The 16375-nt window shown below is 37.1% G+C and overlaps 3 long non-coding RNA genes across 13 annotated transcripts; 2 read left to right on the top strand and 1 right to left on the bottom strand.

Annotated features, from left to right (window-relative positions):
• The first annotated feature begins 439 nt into the window (after positions 1-439).
• LOC136245683 (uncharacterized) lies at positions 440-5873 on the top strand. Of its 4 annotated transcripts, XR_010696066.1 has the most exons (7): positions 440-951; positions 1089-1232; positions 2694-2758; positions 4147-4193; positions 4240-4301; positions 5619-5677; positions 5740-5873. It is a non-coding gene; the product is annotated as an uncharacterized lncRNA (long non-coding RNA). The 4 variants fall into 4 exon arrangements; XR_010696068.1 differs by lacking the exon at positions 440-951 and having other exon boundaries at positions 961-1232; positions 4147-4180; XR_010696065.1 differs by lacking the exon at positions 440-951 and having other exon boundaries at positions 961-1232.
• A 2898-nt stretch (positions 5874-8771) lies between these two features.
• On the bottom strand, positions 8772-9954 carry LOC136245681 (uncharacterized). Its single transcript, XR_010696056.1, has 8 exons — positions 9724-9954; positions 9586-9657; positions 9501-9533; positions 9380-9445; positions 9272-9326; positions 9124-9218; positions 8980-9070; positions 8772-8924 (listed from the first exon to the last, which is right to left on the bottom strand). It is a non-coding gene; the product is annotated as an uncharacterized lncRNA (long non-coding RNA).
• Positions 9591-15761, top strand: LOC136245682 (uncharacterized). Of its 8 annotated transcripts, XR_010696060.1 has the most exons (9): positions 9591-10070; positions 10385-10435; positions 10754-10827; positions 11293-11366; positions 11972-12075; positions 14838-14973; positions 15026-15264; positions 15313-15355; positions 15523-15761. It is a non-coding gene; the product is annotated as an uncharacterized lncRNA (long non-coding RNA). The 8 variants fall into 8 exon arrangements; XR_010696062.1 differs by lacking the exon at positions 10754-10827 and having other exon boundaries at positions 9764-10070; XR_010696058.1 differs by lacking the exon at positions 11293-11366 and having other exon boundaries at positions 9767-10070.
• The last annotated feature ends 614 nt before the right edge of the window (positions 15762-16375 follow it).

Raw genomic sequence — 16375 nt, 5'->3', positions numbered from 1 at the left:
CTATACGCCCCAGTGTGACAGATACACGGATACAGCGCGTTATCTCATGGAGGACAACGAAATTACCTGTGTGCTTTCTGAACTGCCAACTCAAAATTCCTATATGTTTTGCCTGGTTTTGATGTTCTTAATTGGCATAGAGCTCCGCCATCTACGTGTGAAAGGGTTTGGTAAAATGGGGAAAGAAGAGGACACGTTCGACATATTTGCTAGAAATGACCTTTCCTTGTGTCGTTCGTACCCAGCTGCATTGTTCATAAAAGATCTGACGGTTGTTAAGGTGGCGCTAAAGTAATAACGCGCATTCTTGACAACAATCTGCTGTGTCTCAACATGGTCTCAATTTAAGACATATTGAAAGCTAGTACTTTATTTTGCATACAAATAAACTATGCATACAGGAATCTATCATTCGTAGAGAGTATAAAGCGTAGAACTGCTCTCAAACCAAGAAATCGGTGGTACTTAGTGGACCACAGAAGACGCGTTATCTCTCAATAACCTCAAGTTCTAGCTCCAATACTTCACATGATGAAAGCATACTATTACAAGAATCATCCTACGTATCAATAAGTGGAAGCGATTTACAAGTCGAAATATATGGCGTTTAAAAGCAGATGATAGCCTTGTTTCACCGTTCGCACCAAGCGAAGAAGCCATAGAATGGACATATGATATACCGATACGTAGAATTATTCAGACACTATTGCTTACCATTCATACGAGGTTTCGTGGCTGTTCAACCCGTGTCTACAGAGAAAAGATAATGTTTGTAACAGGCTGTAAGGTGAATCGAAACAAATAATAATTATTAGTAGCGCTTGTTTTCACGTTGTCAAGGTTGTCAATTTGTTGTAAAGGTGAGTTACATTCCACCTGAAATGTGTAACAGCAGCTGCTTGTTGTTTTTGCTAACAACTCACCTGTTATTCGTGGCTGTTTTTACGCTTGGTAAGTTTATTCAACCTATTCTCGTACTTATTTTGACCATATAGTTCAATAGTGCACAAGGCCTTATTTTGAACTATATGGTCGAAGTGTCTGGTAGAAGATATACGGATACTATCTGGGCGCTTGTACTGTTGTAGATCAGGATTCTCTAGCGGATACTGATTCAGGTGTTTTCGTGATGACCTGGTGAACAGTACGTGGTAGTGATTGTGGAGAAGTGAGTCAGGGTGACTATGACAATGATTGTTCAGTTGCTGAACCAGACCAGAAGCTGAGTGAAGGTGAATTCTCACTATAGAGGGAAGAGGGGTACGTACCTTGGTACGTACGGTCCAGCTTTCATGGGTATAGCTCCTAGCCTCCATCCTACCCATGCAAGTTTATGCCTTTCAGTGAGCTGGTCTATGGTGGCTAGATCATTTACTAGACTGATGAAAATTAAGAAGCACTCCCATTTCCCCGCTTGTGTTGTGTTGGAACATGAATCTATGGCTGTAACTTCTGAACTTTGGGTACAGACAAGAGTTGCTTCATCAGTCTGCAGCTAGTAGTGGCACAGGTATATCTGCTACCACTGAGGTTGGTTTCCACATTAGCAGATAAATAGGGTATGGCTTATAGCTAGTTGATACTTGAAGTGTAGGCTTTCTTTTTTCACTGTTGAGAGCAATGTACCTGTCATGTGTTATGCACCTATCAGTGTCCACCTCCCCACCTTGGAGTAGGGTGGGGCAGGGGATTTAACAAACTCTAGTGTCAAATTTCCTAGTGATGTGCCAATAAGAGATTTATCCCATTAGCCGATATTGAAATCAATGGCCGATACCGATCCGATGTTTGCCAAAATTTTACACATTTTGTTATTTTATTTTTGATGAAAACAATGGCAGTAAAGTTAATCAACTAAGTAATCTGCTAATAATTACTGTTACTGATATTGCTGAAATTTGGCTGATAAACTGATTTCTGATTATTTACCAATTAATTGGTGCATCACTAAAATTTCCCAGTGCTGGGACAAAGAAGCTTGTTGAAACCCCACTACGTCCCTACCTTTAAAGAGGGATGTTTGAGTTATCTGTAAAAAGACTTACACTAGACTGATCCCAAGTCAATCACACAGTAGCATATGGAAAAATTGCAGCCTCAGAACCTCAAAAGAAGCAGAAATGTTTGTGAGGTATGCTTGACCATACCTTTTATATTACACTTGGGGCGATTTTTATAGTCTTTAACATTAGTGGCAAGTGATATGTACCCTTTGCTTCCTTATATGTTTAGTATCCATGACTACTTATGTGTCTAGAATTGGTATTCCATAGCAGAAAGCATGGACTTGTTTTTGCACAGATTGATGGCTTACATGTGTGCTGTACTATAGTAACAGTTGTACTATCTTGTTGTGCTCTCTTGAAAGTCTGTGTATGTGTGTTTTCCGCACAGAAATGTTTTCAACAGTTTTGCAATGCAGGTTACTGCAGTCTGCTACATAGCTATAGAATCTTAATTTTTTTTGTAACCTCTTCCATGGCCATTTTGTGTACATATGTAATGATATATGTATCAAACACACACACACACGCATGCATGCAATGCGCACACACACAACACACACATTTTATTGCTGTACTTTGTATTGGTGAGGTCAAACGGAAGTGTGTACTTTATATCCATATTGTGCATCCGGCTGCACACTTCAAAGCTGCTAATCTAATCTGTGTTTGTTACACCTACATCTGTAGGAAAAGTAGTGCTGTATTAGCAGATCATGGACCGGTGGATCATGGATCAATGGATCATGTGAAAGGTAAAAGTGCATATAATTATTTAGTGTGTGTTTATGTGGCCGTATATTGTCATATGATCACTTAACAGTTGGACATCCCTTTTTCACTGAATCTTCACAATTGTTCACCAACGCCTTGTGTAGGCACTTTGGAAAATAATGTAACGTTATGTGTTTGTACCCAATTTCTTGCTTGTTTGAACAAAAAAATTATTGTGCATATCTACCCAGCTGTATTAGTGGGACCTGGCATTAACTGCAGCAGTAAATTCCAACTGTTACTGTATGTTATGTCGCTAACTTAGTGGGTTAATACCCATGCGTGTCTTCACCTATGTGACATGTTATACATAGCGTCCTACTTATTACCAGTCCTACCCTTGATGCTGGCATCTGAGCAGTGCATCCCCAGTATTCCGGTGGGCAGAGACAAAGGAACCTTACTTGCTTTAAGCGTGAATAAGCTCTTCCAACCCACCAAGAATTACCAAGAACTTACATGCACACAAGTTTAGCAAATAAAGTTTGACTAATTTCGTATAATCATTATTGAACATATTGTAGCTAATAGGCAAAAAAAGTTTTGGCAACTTAGTCCCTCTAAACTCCCATTGTTTATGTCAAGTGTACATGTATATATTTGTACTCTGTGTGTGTGTATGTGTGTGTGTGTGTGTGTGTGTGTACACGTGTGTGTGTGTGTGTGTGTACACGTGTGTGTGTACACGTGTGTGTGTGTGTACACGTGTGTGTGTGTGTGTGTACACGTGTGTGTGTGTGTGTGTGTGTACACGTGTGTGTGTGTGTGTGTGTGTGTGTGTGTGTGTGTGTGTACACGTGTATGTGTTTGTGTGTGTGAACATGTATGTGTATGTGTATGTGTCTGTGTGTGCTCACCAACCTGGTAATTGCTATAACTTCAATTCTCAGTGATGCTTGATTGTTGTCACTGTTGTTGTTTTCTTGAGAAAGAAACTTTGCATGTCTCGTATAATAGTGAAACTTTGTGCACCCACACATTTGCTTGTACAGCACTCCTGTGGGGGCCCTATCGTGTACATGAATGCTTATATTGTAGCACCTGATTAGTGCACAGGGGTATCCCAGTGCTGGTACCTGGGCCAGTAGGTGTGACCACACATACAGCAACCCAAATTATTTTTGGTTTTGCCTGCATGTTTTAGTGTAGTCTGTTTATGTGTGTTAGTATGTGACAATGTGAGTAGTGAAGGGTAAATGATGTGGCTGTGAAGTTTTTATGTGTACTACGGCACAGTAGTTGTTACTGACAAGGTAACTACCATATAGTGTTGCATATAATACCATCAATTTCACCAAATTATCAGTGTGGGTGTTGCTATAGTAACTGTTGAATACTCATTCAAATAAGTATGTACATCTTTATTTAGTAGTGCAGTCCCCTGCGTACGATGACTACTCCAGGTAAACAAACAAGGTGTATTAATCATGGTGTTTGGATGCCTTTACTTCTATGTATACAGTTGTCCAAGTAAAGTGACAAGAGGTAGTCTCGGTCAAGAATCCCAAAGAGTTTGTTCAGTTGGTGAGCCATTGACTGGATGTGTGACCAAGTCTGACAAAACCAGGCTTATAGCCCAAAAAATGCACAACACTTAATGTTCTTTATAAGGTATAACAATTCTGTAAAGTTCCCACACAAGTGGTCGAAATGTTAATTTGTTATCATGTTCAGCGAGAAAGTTATTATTATACATATGTCAGACTTTTGAAAAGTGATCAAAATTTGACGGGCTATAAGCCTGGTTTTGTCAGACCTGATCACATTATATTGTACATTAGATGTGATCATTAATACCTACCATTGAAAATGATTTGTTACTATTCAATGTGATCAAAAATTTCTTTGATGTTCTTGCTAAAATAAAGTTTCATTGAAAGTAGCTAGCAGGCTTAACACTTGTTATACTGATTCCTTAAAATGTGTTAAATCATACGTCAAACATTTACAGGGCACCTTAGATTTCTAGTAATATGGTATTCTGAACTTTTGTGTCACATCATGTGAGGTTGAGGCAGCAAGTTGATGTACACATGTGGTACTGACCTTATGTAGCACTGACAACTTTCTTAATTGTTTATTATTATTGTAATGCCTGCCAATCTTGGGTCGTATAGAGAGTTTGCCTTATGCACACTGTAGCTTCAGTCACACTCTAATGATGTAGTTGAAGTGCGACTTACCTGTATGTACCCCAATAGTACGTGGTATTTTACTGTTGGAGTATTGGCTTACATACGTTAAGGGGATTGTAATGGTAGCTTTTTGGTAGTGTCACAGTGTGTTTGGGTAATTGTGTGCGTATGTGCTATCTTACTGTATGCCAGTTGTATGTGTGCCATAGAGAAGGCTACTAACAGGATTGTGAAAGTGGCTTGGAGAAAAGTCTCCTGCATGTGTACATGAGTTACTTATGTACTTTGTAACGATTGTGTGCCATTTTCATGTGTATTTTTTTGAGTGTGTCCCCTGCATGCATTGTCTGAAACATAAGATTATTAGTTAGACGTCTTGAAATTGGTATCTGTACATTAAGAATTGGATTTGTACAATACACTAGTGAACAAGAAGTCTGCTAGCATGGAGTGTACCATCATAAAGAAGTCTGGCTTACCAGTTGTTAGCCTGAGTTTGTAATGAAAGTGGCTAACAAGTTATAAGCCTTATTTCACCACATAGCTGTATTTTGAGACACCAATTGCAATGTATCAAAAATTCATAATAATCATGCATGGTAAGTACATACTGGAAATGTTTTTAGCAACTGTCATGGCAACAGTTGCTAAGCAATTGTTGGCAGGGATTACCAAATTTATGAATTTTGCTTTTTTTCCCTTACAGTTAATTGTGGTCATGTCACAAACTGAAGACTTGCAAGGAGAGATCGATGCAATTATTAGGTAAGCTGATACAAATAATTGCGTATGTAGACTTTAGCTTATCGTCATTGTATATTGTATAGGAGGAGAATAGCATACTCAGTTTCAAGTACCATCCGAGTTCTAAAGAAAATTGAAAAATATATCATTATACAGTACTGTTACTGTCATTGTACTGTATGACTGTAGTACTTTTTACTATTATATTATACACGAATCAATGTCACACCCCATGCACCTACCCCAGATTGGGCAACGGGTAGGAATTTGCAAGGGACTAACTCATCCCCAGGGTAGGGGCATTTGCAATACTAATCACCATATTGTTAATGATTCCCGAGATAAATAATACGAAGTAGTAGAGATTTAGAACTCGAAGTTGTCCCCAGGGTCTCGGTGAGTAAATTGCCTTTGCAATTCCCTTACCTGGGGTAGGTAGGGAATAACATTGATAGGTACATTATTGTACAGTTGGTGGCTCAATATTTTATATTCATACTTATTTTTATCATGTCACTACAGCAGAAAATGCATGTGCCAGTATGTGTGTAGTCTTCAGTCTTTCATCAACTCATACACTTGTATTTATTATAATGTGACACCTACCCAATCGTAACTCATATTACTATGTACTTAATTTACATGGCAGTATTTCTGCCTTAGCGGGAGGCATACACAATAAACACTGTAATGCAGTATTTCAGATAGAATAAGCAGAATTGCACAGTATCTTCCTGCAAATAAAAAAGTTTGCAGTTAAATTCGTATATAGAAGAACCAATCCCAGTATAAGAATTTATAATTATCATAATGATTGTTCTGGTATTGGGCTCTGGCCATGGGTTGAATTTTCAAACAACAATATTTATGTAAAATTGTGTAATGCATATGTGACCGGATTTGCGAAAAGGGGTCTTCCACACACATCCATTTCTATGAACTTGGAAGCCCATAGCTCAGTGGCCCATAGCTCAGTGGAAGGTACAAACTTGCAATTTTCTACATCTATTAACTGACGTTGGTACTCACTACTCTTCAAATTTCAAGGCAATGACTTTTTCCAATCTGAAGTTATGAATAGCCAAAGTTCACAAATTGGATGTGTGTGGAAGACCCCTTTTTGCAAATCCGGTCAATTTTTCTTCTTTTTTTAATGTTCAGCTGTATTATTGTACATGTACAGCATGTGTACATGATAATTGAAGGTATATAGTGGGCTGATTTTGCTGGCAATCCCATAAATCATAATGGGTAAATTTTAAATCATAATAGACTGAATGAAGCCTATTGGTTTCGTGTTAATGGATTATAATGTGAAATTTCAAATACAAATTGTGCACTTATAACTTGACATGTACAATATTTCCACTGCAGTGATACAGAATATAGATTATCTAACTAATGGGGTAATATCGGCCGGATTACTTTGTTATCAGTGAAACAGTCAATTATATTCCAATAGAACAATCACTAGCTAGCTAGCTACCATCCATTATGTCTCTTGTACACAGTATGATAAACTTAGTAATGCAACTTACCATACAATGCAATGTGTGTTTTGTACATGTACTAGTATGCGTGTTAATTTTAATGTACCACATGAACACTGCAGCTGTTTATTAAAAAAAGTTGAGCAAGTATTGACAACATACAGTATAGATAATTATCACACAATAATCAAACATAATAAATTCAAAAATTAGATAGGAATCATGATTAGGCCACTCCAAGTCATACCTTAGTTTCTGGTCACTTCCTAGCCAACAAAAAGGATGCAGACGGGCGGATGATCAGGACTATAGAATCTTATATACATATACACCAGTAATATAATATACTGTGATAACACATGTACACTGTATTATCTCTGTATAGTATTATTATTTGCTCAATTTATCTTGATTTTATTAACCAACATTCTTATAGTCACATACTTATGCTTCTGCAAAATGCACTAGGAAAATTGTTGATGGCTAGTTATACTGCTTTAAAAGAACTGAGCACAACAATGTATAGCTAAGTACTATATTATAGGAATTAAAGGTCTGCTGATGTACGTATTGTATATAGCTATAACATGTTTTTACTTTCCAAGTGTAATGTCTCATTAGCTACGTATACGCTAGGAAAGTATCCGAGTGTTCAAATGATCCAAAATGACATTAAACTATTACGTACACACCAGAGAGTCTCCATTCAAATGTGAAGTCTTAGCCCACTATCTGTTTCCAGCCTTCTTTTCAGTGAACCTAGAGAAAAGTAACTGTCAAAGTTTGAATCATTGAGTGCTCCAGGCTATAGTGTTTTCAGTTATCATGTGGGAAGTTAATGTTTAAACTAAGGATTGCCACTTGTCAGTGTAGGACTATACAGTTATTTAGTCATGGAAAAGTTGAAATTTGAGCTCATTGAATGTTACCAGCTTTCAAATCAGTGTACCTGTGTTCAGTGATAAGGAAGTTGAAATTTAGAAAAGTTACTAGATTAATCGTTAGAGGACTACGTACATCTGAATTGTTAGGAAATTGAAGCTATCTGATGTTATAGTTAATGCTACATATTGAAGCTACTTTGGTTACTGGTAACGGAAACATTAATAATAGGACAAAACTACAGGGTGTATAGTCAGAAACGTAACGTTTTAGTAGTGCGGCATAATTATACCTAATATTAGAGTTAAGGGTAGAGTGACCGTCCTATCAGAGTATCTCAATATTTGCAGTGTTAAAAAAATTTGTGTCCTTGGTTTTCACATGCATTTAAGTACCTGTAAATAGTCCTCATAAACTGGGATTCCAGGTTTTCCATGCAGGCGGCACCATGCAAAACATTTGAAATACATAGGTGTATAACTGATGTATTATTATGATATACACCAAGGATACACATGTGTGGCACATCTGTTATACACCATGGTTGTACCTGTGTATAGATACCATTTACACTACTATGTATAATATATGAGTATAATTGACTTATACACTACTGGTTAACCACGTGTATAACCTCTGTTTACATAAGTATAATATGTGCATATGTAAGAAATACATATTTGATATACTCACCAATGTATAATTGTGGTGTAACTCAATGTAGTATATCTGATGTGAATATCTTTACTATTATAAGATTAGAGGTTTCATATTAAAAAATTTAAAATTGTACAACATTGAGTAAACAACATGAAATGTGTCCAGTAGTGTTCACTTTGATAAAAGTAGCAGGTACATCATTCTTCTTCTATATAGGTCTCATCATCAAACGACGTCTACAGACAAAAGAAATCACTTAACAATGATTCAAATGTTCTTTTGTGGCCTTACCAATGAAACGAAGCTGATAAATTCACCAGATGTACATGTGTGGACATAATTCTTCTTCCTAGTTCACATCTCCTAAACTCCACACACTGTTCTACAATAGAAAAGGTGTATTCTCCAATAGACAACTATGAAAAGCTATTATACCTGTTCACTGCATAAACACAGTTAACTCAATCATGATCATGTGCCTGGCATCTACACAATGAAGTATCAGTAGCATGTGATTCTACAATTCAGCCCTACAAAATGAATACTTTAAAATAGTTAGTCAGTAATACGACAACAGACATACCTGTAACTATTGAAATGCTGTGCAATCATAATAAGCAGCAGCAGTTCCATTGCCACTATCATTGAAAAGAAAAATTAAAGCTGGAAAGAAAGAAGCACTACTGCTTACCAAGCTATTATTATGTCAGTGCATGATGCAGCAAACTATGCCGCCAAAGCAACTTCCATACAATACCTGCATTGAATCATCAGCCCGTAAAACAGTATAGACAACAAGTAAACTAACAAACCTTTTAAATGTGCTTTTGTACCTAAAGACAAAACTACATAAACAGAAACTTTAATGAACCACACGCACAATTCATGTACGCTTACCGTGATACTAGTGGAGCACGACGCCTTGACCTAGTCTTGAGAGCGATACAACTACGCGCGTCTAGCTAACACCTAAAAGATTAATATTTAGTACACCACGGCAATAAGAAGTGAACATTAATAGCTACACTGACTCACCTCTGGAGGCGGTGCTCACATAAAAGTGCCTCCGACCCGACAGAACAGTGCGCAATGAAACAAAGTATCATCGATAAAAACTCGGATGAAAAGAACTGCGCTAGACTTCACACACTGCTAGTCTGAGCTCTCGGCAAAAGAGGTCTAACCGCATCCGGTTGTAAAACTAGTGTTGCTTATAAATTCGAACACTTACGAATCACGTGATTTGATACTCTGGAAGAGCTCATCGTCCTAGACCACCGCGCAAATTCCTACAGTTATGTGGCAAACTGGACAGACAGTAACTAGTTAGTTATTAGTGTTGATTCCGCTGTGAATACTACTTCACTACTACATTCCTCTTGGTGAGTGGATATGTTCATAGATCCTTAGAGTGTAAAGGATCTATGATATGTTTGTATTGTCCTTTACAGATTACTTAAGCATGTTATACTTTATGTACTAGTCTCACCTGGCTAGACCACTTTATCTTTGTAGGGAGAAAAATGGGTGTGGTCCAGTTTGAATAGTCGCACTCATTCTGGACACACCTCTAAGCATGACATCACTGCTTTTGCATGTGTTAGTCCCACTGTGTCATATTATGTGTCTCACTGTGTCATAATATTGTATGTCTCGCTGTGTCATTTTGTATCTCCCACTGTGTCATATTGTATAGCCGGTCACCATCATTGGTACGACGCTTTGATAGACCACCACCATCCGAAGTGTAGGTTAAGAGTGATGTATCAAGTATTATGTACAGATGATTTAGTTTGTATGTATGTTCAGGAGTCCAACAAATCTCGCATAGCCAGACTGACTAAGCCTTTTGCTATTGAGCAACATGCTTGTTTTGTATCCTGTTGTGTTCAAGCAAACACTGTGCCACATTTTAAAGTATAATAGTCTCAGAACCTAAACAGTAAGAAGATAATGGCTTTGCCAATTTGCACCAAGCAGTGGAACTTCCCCTGAAAAAGTTGGTCTAGCTATGTGAGATAGGAGGGTGTCCTGATATTCAAAATGAAATATAAATTCATTACAGTGGAACCTGTGTATTAAAGACACCTTGGGATCAACCAAAAATGTCCTGATTATTAAGATGTCCTGATTTTCCAGGTCAGTTTACATGTAAAAGCTGGTACTTTGGGGCCTCAACTAAGTGTCCAGGTTATGCAGGTGTCCTCTGTAAAACAGTAATTGTATATTCAGTCGAACCTCTCTAATCCAACACCTGCATAATCCAGAATCCGACTGAAATGTCGTTTACCAACATTTTTGTATAGAAAACAACCTCTGTAATCTGACAACTCTGTACCCCATAATCCGACACAAACTGTGATTCTCTAGACTTGGAAATGCATTGTTTTTGACCTTTGTAATCTGACAGAGAATAATAGCGGCATTAGAATAATCACAGAAAATAATTTTTAAGCAACCAAAGTATTTAATTGGTTGACAGTAATAGAAAAAAGCTGTAATACTTACAAATTCTAAAATTAATTCATGTTTAAAACATTGTGTGATCTGTTTTACCTGTTATTTACTGCATAATCTGACATATTGTATAATGTCGGATTACAGAGGTGACTTGATAATCCAACAACCTCCTTTATTCAGCAAAATCTATGGCTCCCATTGAGCGTCGCATTAGAGAGGTTTGACTGTATACTGTAAAACAATCATTGTACAAACTGTTTGCTCATGGCTAAAATGACAGCTAAGAAGTATGTGCAATATGTTTCTGTAAAATTAATTATTGTGTACAGCCTACTTTGTGTCTGGTAACTTTTCAGGTGTGATATGTGTAGAGCAACCCTCTATGAGCACAATGATCTAATTCATGGAAATTTTGGCACCACAATGACCCAACCAACCTGGTGTAACAAATTTTGTATTGCAAAATGCAATAAAAGACATATCTCATGACACATAATAGATACCTCAGATTTTGTTGGAAAAGTAGTGCATGGCAAATAGATACCTCAGATTTTGTTGGAAAAGTAGTGCATGGCAATTTAAATGAGCTATAGAAGAAGGAAATTGGAGAAAATTTTAGTGCATCGATTTTTTTAAATTTCACGTAGGGCTACTACAGTAACTGAGTGTCATATGTTTGTACAGGTATGTGTGAAGGTCATCCTAGTTGATTACAGTGTTTATAGGGATTAGTGTACTGCAAGGATTCCATGTGTATATGTATTCCTATTCATAGTGTGGGTGGCTACTGAAAGTTTTATGGTGTGTACTCCTGTTTCTACAGTACCTACACGATGTGATGGAGAAGGCTACACTGCAGGAGAAAACTGTGGTCTCCCCTGGAACTTACATCAGTGATCAAGCTTATCCTTTTTATGAACGAGATAAGTGAGCCTACATGTGTGTATAGGTAGGCTACAGTACATTACACATGCACACACACATATGCATAATAAATAGGGACCTGCCGATTATGCTGATAATTTTACCTATTATGCTATGCTGCACTGCTCAAAAAATTCACCTATTATGCTTAAATTAATGCTCAATATTTACCTATTATGCTCGATTATGCTCAATGTTCATGCCTTAGTTCATATGCTTTGCTACTAGTTTAACACTATATAGAAAGAAAAAAATGAGTGGCTGGAACACAAATAATAAATTCTTGCTGCATGCCTGCATGTAAGAGACAAGATCGATATACTCTAATAGAACAGTCAGTTTGATGATTGTTCTATTAGAGTTACTGACTGCTCTATTAGAGTATATCCATCTTATTTTGCAATTGTCATTTTCCCAGCAAGAGTTTACACTATCGTACAAATATTTAACCTATTATGCTGGCATTATGCTCAATGCTTTTAGGTACCTATTATGCTCAAAATTATGCTAACATAATCGGCAGGTCCCTAATAATAAATATTAATGCTACACAGTACACACATGCAAATGCACACACACATATGCATAATAAATATTAATGCTACACAGTACACACATGCAAATGCACACACACACACACACACACACACACACACACACACACACACACACACACACACACACACACACACACACACACACACACACACACACACACACACACACACACACACACACACACACACACACACACACACACTGTTTTTACACTATGATGACTAAAATACTTGAATTGGCATTTTCTGGTTATACTCTGGTGGCTAAATGAAACCAGACCAGTGAGTGATATGAGATCAGCCATAATTTGAGACAATTATGATAAATTACTGAAATTCCTCTATAATGCATCCTCAGAGGATCTACGAAATTTTCTTGGAGGAAGCAACAGCAGCCTGTATGTACCTCATAGATTGTCAAGTTTCACTTTGTCATGCTTCACGTTCCAGTGGTGGTCTGGTAAAATGGCAATCATTGCTGTAAACTGGCATTACAATGGATGTTCATGACTGTACACAAACAAAGAATGTTGGGTGTAATCACATACATATAGTTAAAGAATCTGTGAATAATTCTACACTGTGCGTAGTAAGTGACCAATCTACAATGAATCATTTTTATTATAGACTAAAGTCTCCATCACACTATACGAAAGTATGCAGCTTACTTTTTGGTCTCTTGTATGACTTAACTGAAATCATACCCATAGTGCTAAACATAGTTATGAAGGCGTCAGCAGAAAATTTGGCTAAATAGAAAATTCCATAGTAACGAGTTTGGTCTGGGATGTGCAGACATGTGGTCGCGCCTACCCAGTGAATCAGCATTTGAGACAATTATGATAAATTACTGAAATTTCTCTATAATTCATCCTCAGAGGATCTATATATGAAATTTTCTTGGAGGAAGCAACAGCAGCCTGTATGTACCTCATAGATTGTCAAGTTTCACTTTGTCATGCTTCATGTTCCAGTGGTGGTCTGGTAAATTGGCAATCATTGCTGTAAACTGGCATTACAATGGATGTTCATGACTGTACACAAACAAAGAATGTTGGGTGTAATCACATACATATAGTTAAAGAATCTGTGAATAATTCTACACTGTGTGTAGTAAGTGACCAATCTACAATGAATCATTTTTATTATAGACTAAAGTCTCTATCACACTATACGAAAGTATGCAGCTTACTTTTTGGTCTCTTGTATGACTTAACTGAAATCATACCCATAGTGCTAAACATTATATAGAGTTATGAAGGCGTCAGCAGAAAATTTGGCTAAATAGAAAATTCCATACAAACGAGTTTGGTCTGGGATGTGCAGACATGTGGTCGCGCCTACCCAGTGAATCAGCACTGCGGTGCACCATTACTCATGGAAAACAACAGCACTTGCATGTGTCCAGCTCATTAAAATTTTCATTAGAGATAGGTACTATAACCAATCATATCAAAGAGGTGAGCATATGCTCGCTTCCAGTGGTTTTACACGTTTCTCTACGCCTGAATAGTCCGTACTAAATATATATTATGTAAGGCCTACTTGTTCTTTCAGTGTGTGCTATCAAACGTTTGGGTAGCTGGCCTTTGTAACAAAATTTATTAAGGAAGAACAAGTAGCCATGTGACTATAGTGTTACTACAGGTGACTATATTAATATCACAGTCTTGGCCAAATGTATGTATGCATGTTGCTAGTTACCACTGTGGCTTACATACTGTTCTTAAAAGTTAAATTGACTACCTACCTTATATAGGACTTAATAATAATTTTCAAGTATACAGATCCTCCTAATACTTTGTGTATGATATGACGATGAAGCCAATGTTCCCGGTACTGCAGCGGTATAAATGTGGTGTACGACATTACCCAAAAGCATAGATGTTATGTACGCCAACAGTCATGTTCCACCAGCAACTGTTAAGTATGCCTAAATACTGTATAATTAAAAAAGCATCGATGAAATGACAACAAATGCTAGAAATTTTTGAGGGATGAAATTCTTGCAAATTTGTGAATATTGACAGTTTTCTATATAATTTTATATTGATGAAATCATTGAGTGATTACCTTAGTGAAGTAATGTATAATGATGCTCTCTAGATTTTGTGAATTTAAAGTCATGTTTTACACAGTTTTGCACAGTTTTGTCCCTCATAACCTATAGCCTGTGTGCACTTACTACTGATATTCTTGGTATGATAGATTCAACCAGTAAAGTGTGCCAGATTCACTCAGTAGGGAGTACTCAAGTTGTACGATGACCTTTGTGCACTAACAACCGATATCCTTGGCAGATTCGGTCAGCAAAGAGTACTGAAGTTATAATGACAGACAATCGGTAAGTATGATCATGGCCTTTGCATACTAATAACAGCTTATATTCTTGACAGATTCAGTCAGCAAAGTATACTCAAGTTATTCAATGGACAATAATGACCATGGTCTTTGTATGATGGACAACTTGCAATAGCCTTTTGTGCACTAACAATCAATATCATTCGGCCATCAAGGAGTACCCAAGTTTACGGCAGACAACTGCTAAGTATGACCACGGCCTTTGTATAATAATGACCGATATCCTTGGCAGATTCACTCAACAGAGAGTACCCATGTGTACGATGGACAGCTGGTAAGTTTTCACTAGCATTTGTTCACTAACAACTGATATCCTTTGCAGATTCAGTCAGCGAAGAGAACTGAAGCTGTATGACATACAACTGGTAAGTACTGTATGTCTGAGCATTCACAACTTTACAACTGTTCTGAGCATTTACAACTTTACAACTGTTCTTTTGCAGTTTCTTTCAGTCAGTTATAAAGTTGTACCATAAATTTTATACTGGTAATTGTAGCCTATGTGCTCTTTAAAATAACTATGTCTTGGCAGATGCAGCCTGGTGAAAATAGTACTACATGTATGGCTTGAATTGATGTACAGCAACCACCAACTGGGTCAGGCCTGGTGTAGATGAAGAAAAGCCACCATGACAGAGAACATCTTAATGTTTTTTTTCTATACAAATGTAATTCTACATAAAGGCAAGCTTAGATTAATGCCACTTGGGATGACAATGGAGCTGTTGTTGTGTGTGTTACAGTTTATTGAATTACATTTTTATACATAAATTCTTTAAAAATAGCACAGAATACATAAGAATTTAATAATAAGTTAGCTGTATGTACTGTGCCCACGTAGCCATGCCAACAAGCTGTGGTAAGCTATACTACATTGTGTATATCTATTACATATGTACACATGATGTATACACACCAGTGTATAGCAGCCAATTTGTAATACACAGGATATACAATTATAGTATATCATATTCATACATACCTGTGTAAATTGAATGTATAATTGAGTTATGCCTACTAGTGTGCACCTGAGTATATCAAACTTTTTGCACAGTGCAGGTGACCAGAAACTAAAGTTTGACATGAAGTGGCCTTAAGGAAACTGCAAGGCAGAAGTTAGAACCAAAAGTTAAGTTAGCACTATGTATTATATTGAGGAATTTTTTAATTTTGTTAACTGTATTGTAGTAATATTCAAATTCATTGCAGGTATATACCATGTATACACTAGTCATGATCAAAATTTCAGATGCTCACCTGAGTCACCTTATAAGCTGGTGGCTGTATTAGGCTAGATGATGTAGATTATTTTTCACAGAGGATTATACATTTGGCTCATGGGTGGCACAATTTCAGCAGATGGTGACCTGATCAGACAGACTTCA

The sequence above is a fragment of the Dysidea avara genome, chromosome 15 (assembly GCF_963678975.1).
Source record: "Dysidea avara chromosome 15, odDysAvar1.4, whole genome shotgun sequence".
Taxonomy (NCBI): domain Eukaryota; kingdom Metazoa; phylum Porifera; class Demospongiae; order Dictyoceratida; family Dysideidae; genus Dysidea; species Dysidea avara.
Note: the sequence above shows the minus strand (reverse complement) of the source record. Positions and strands in the feature narration are given on the sequence as shown.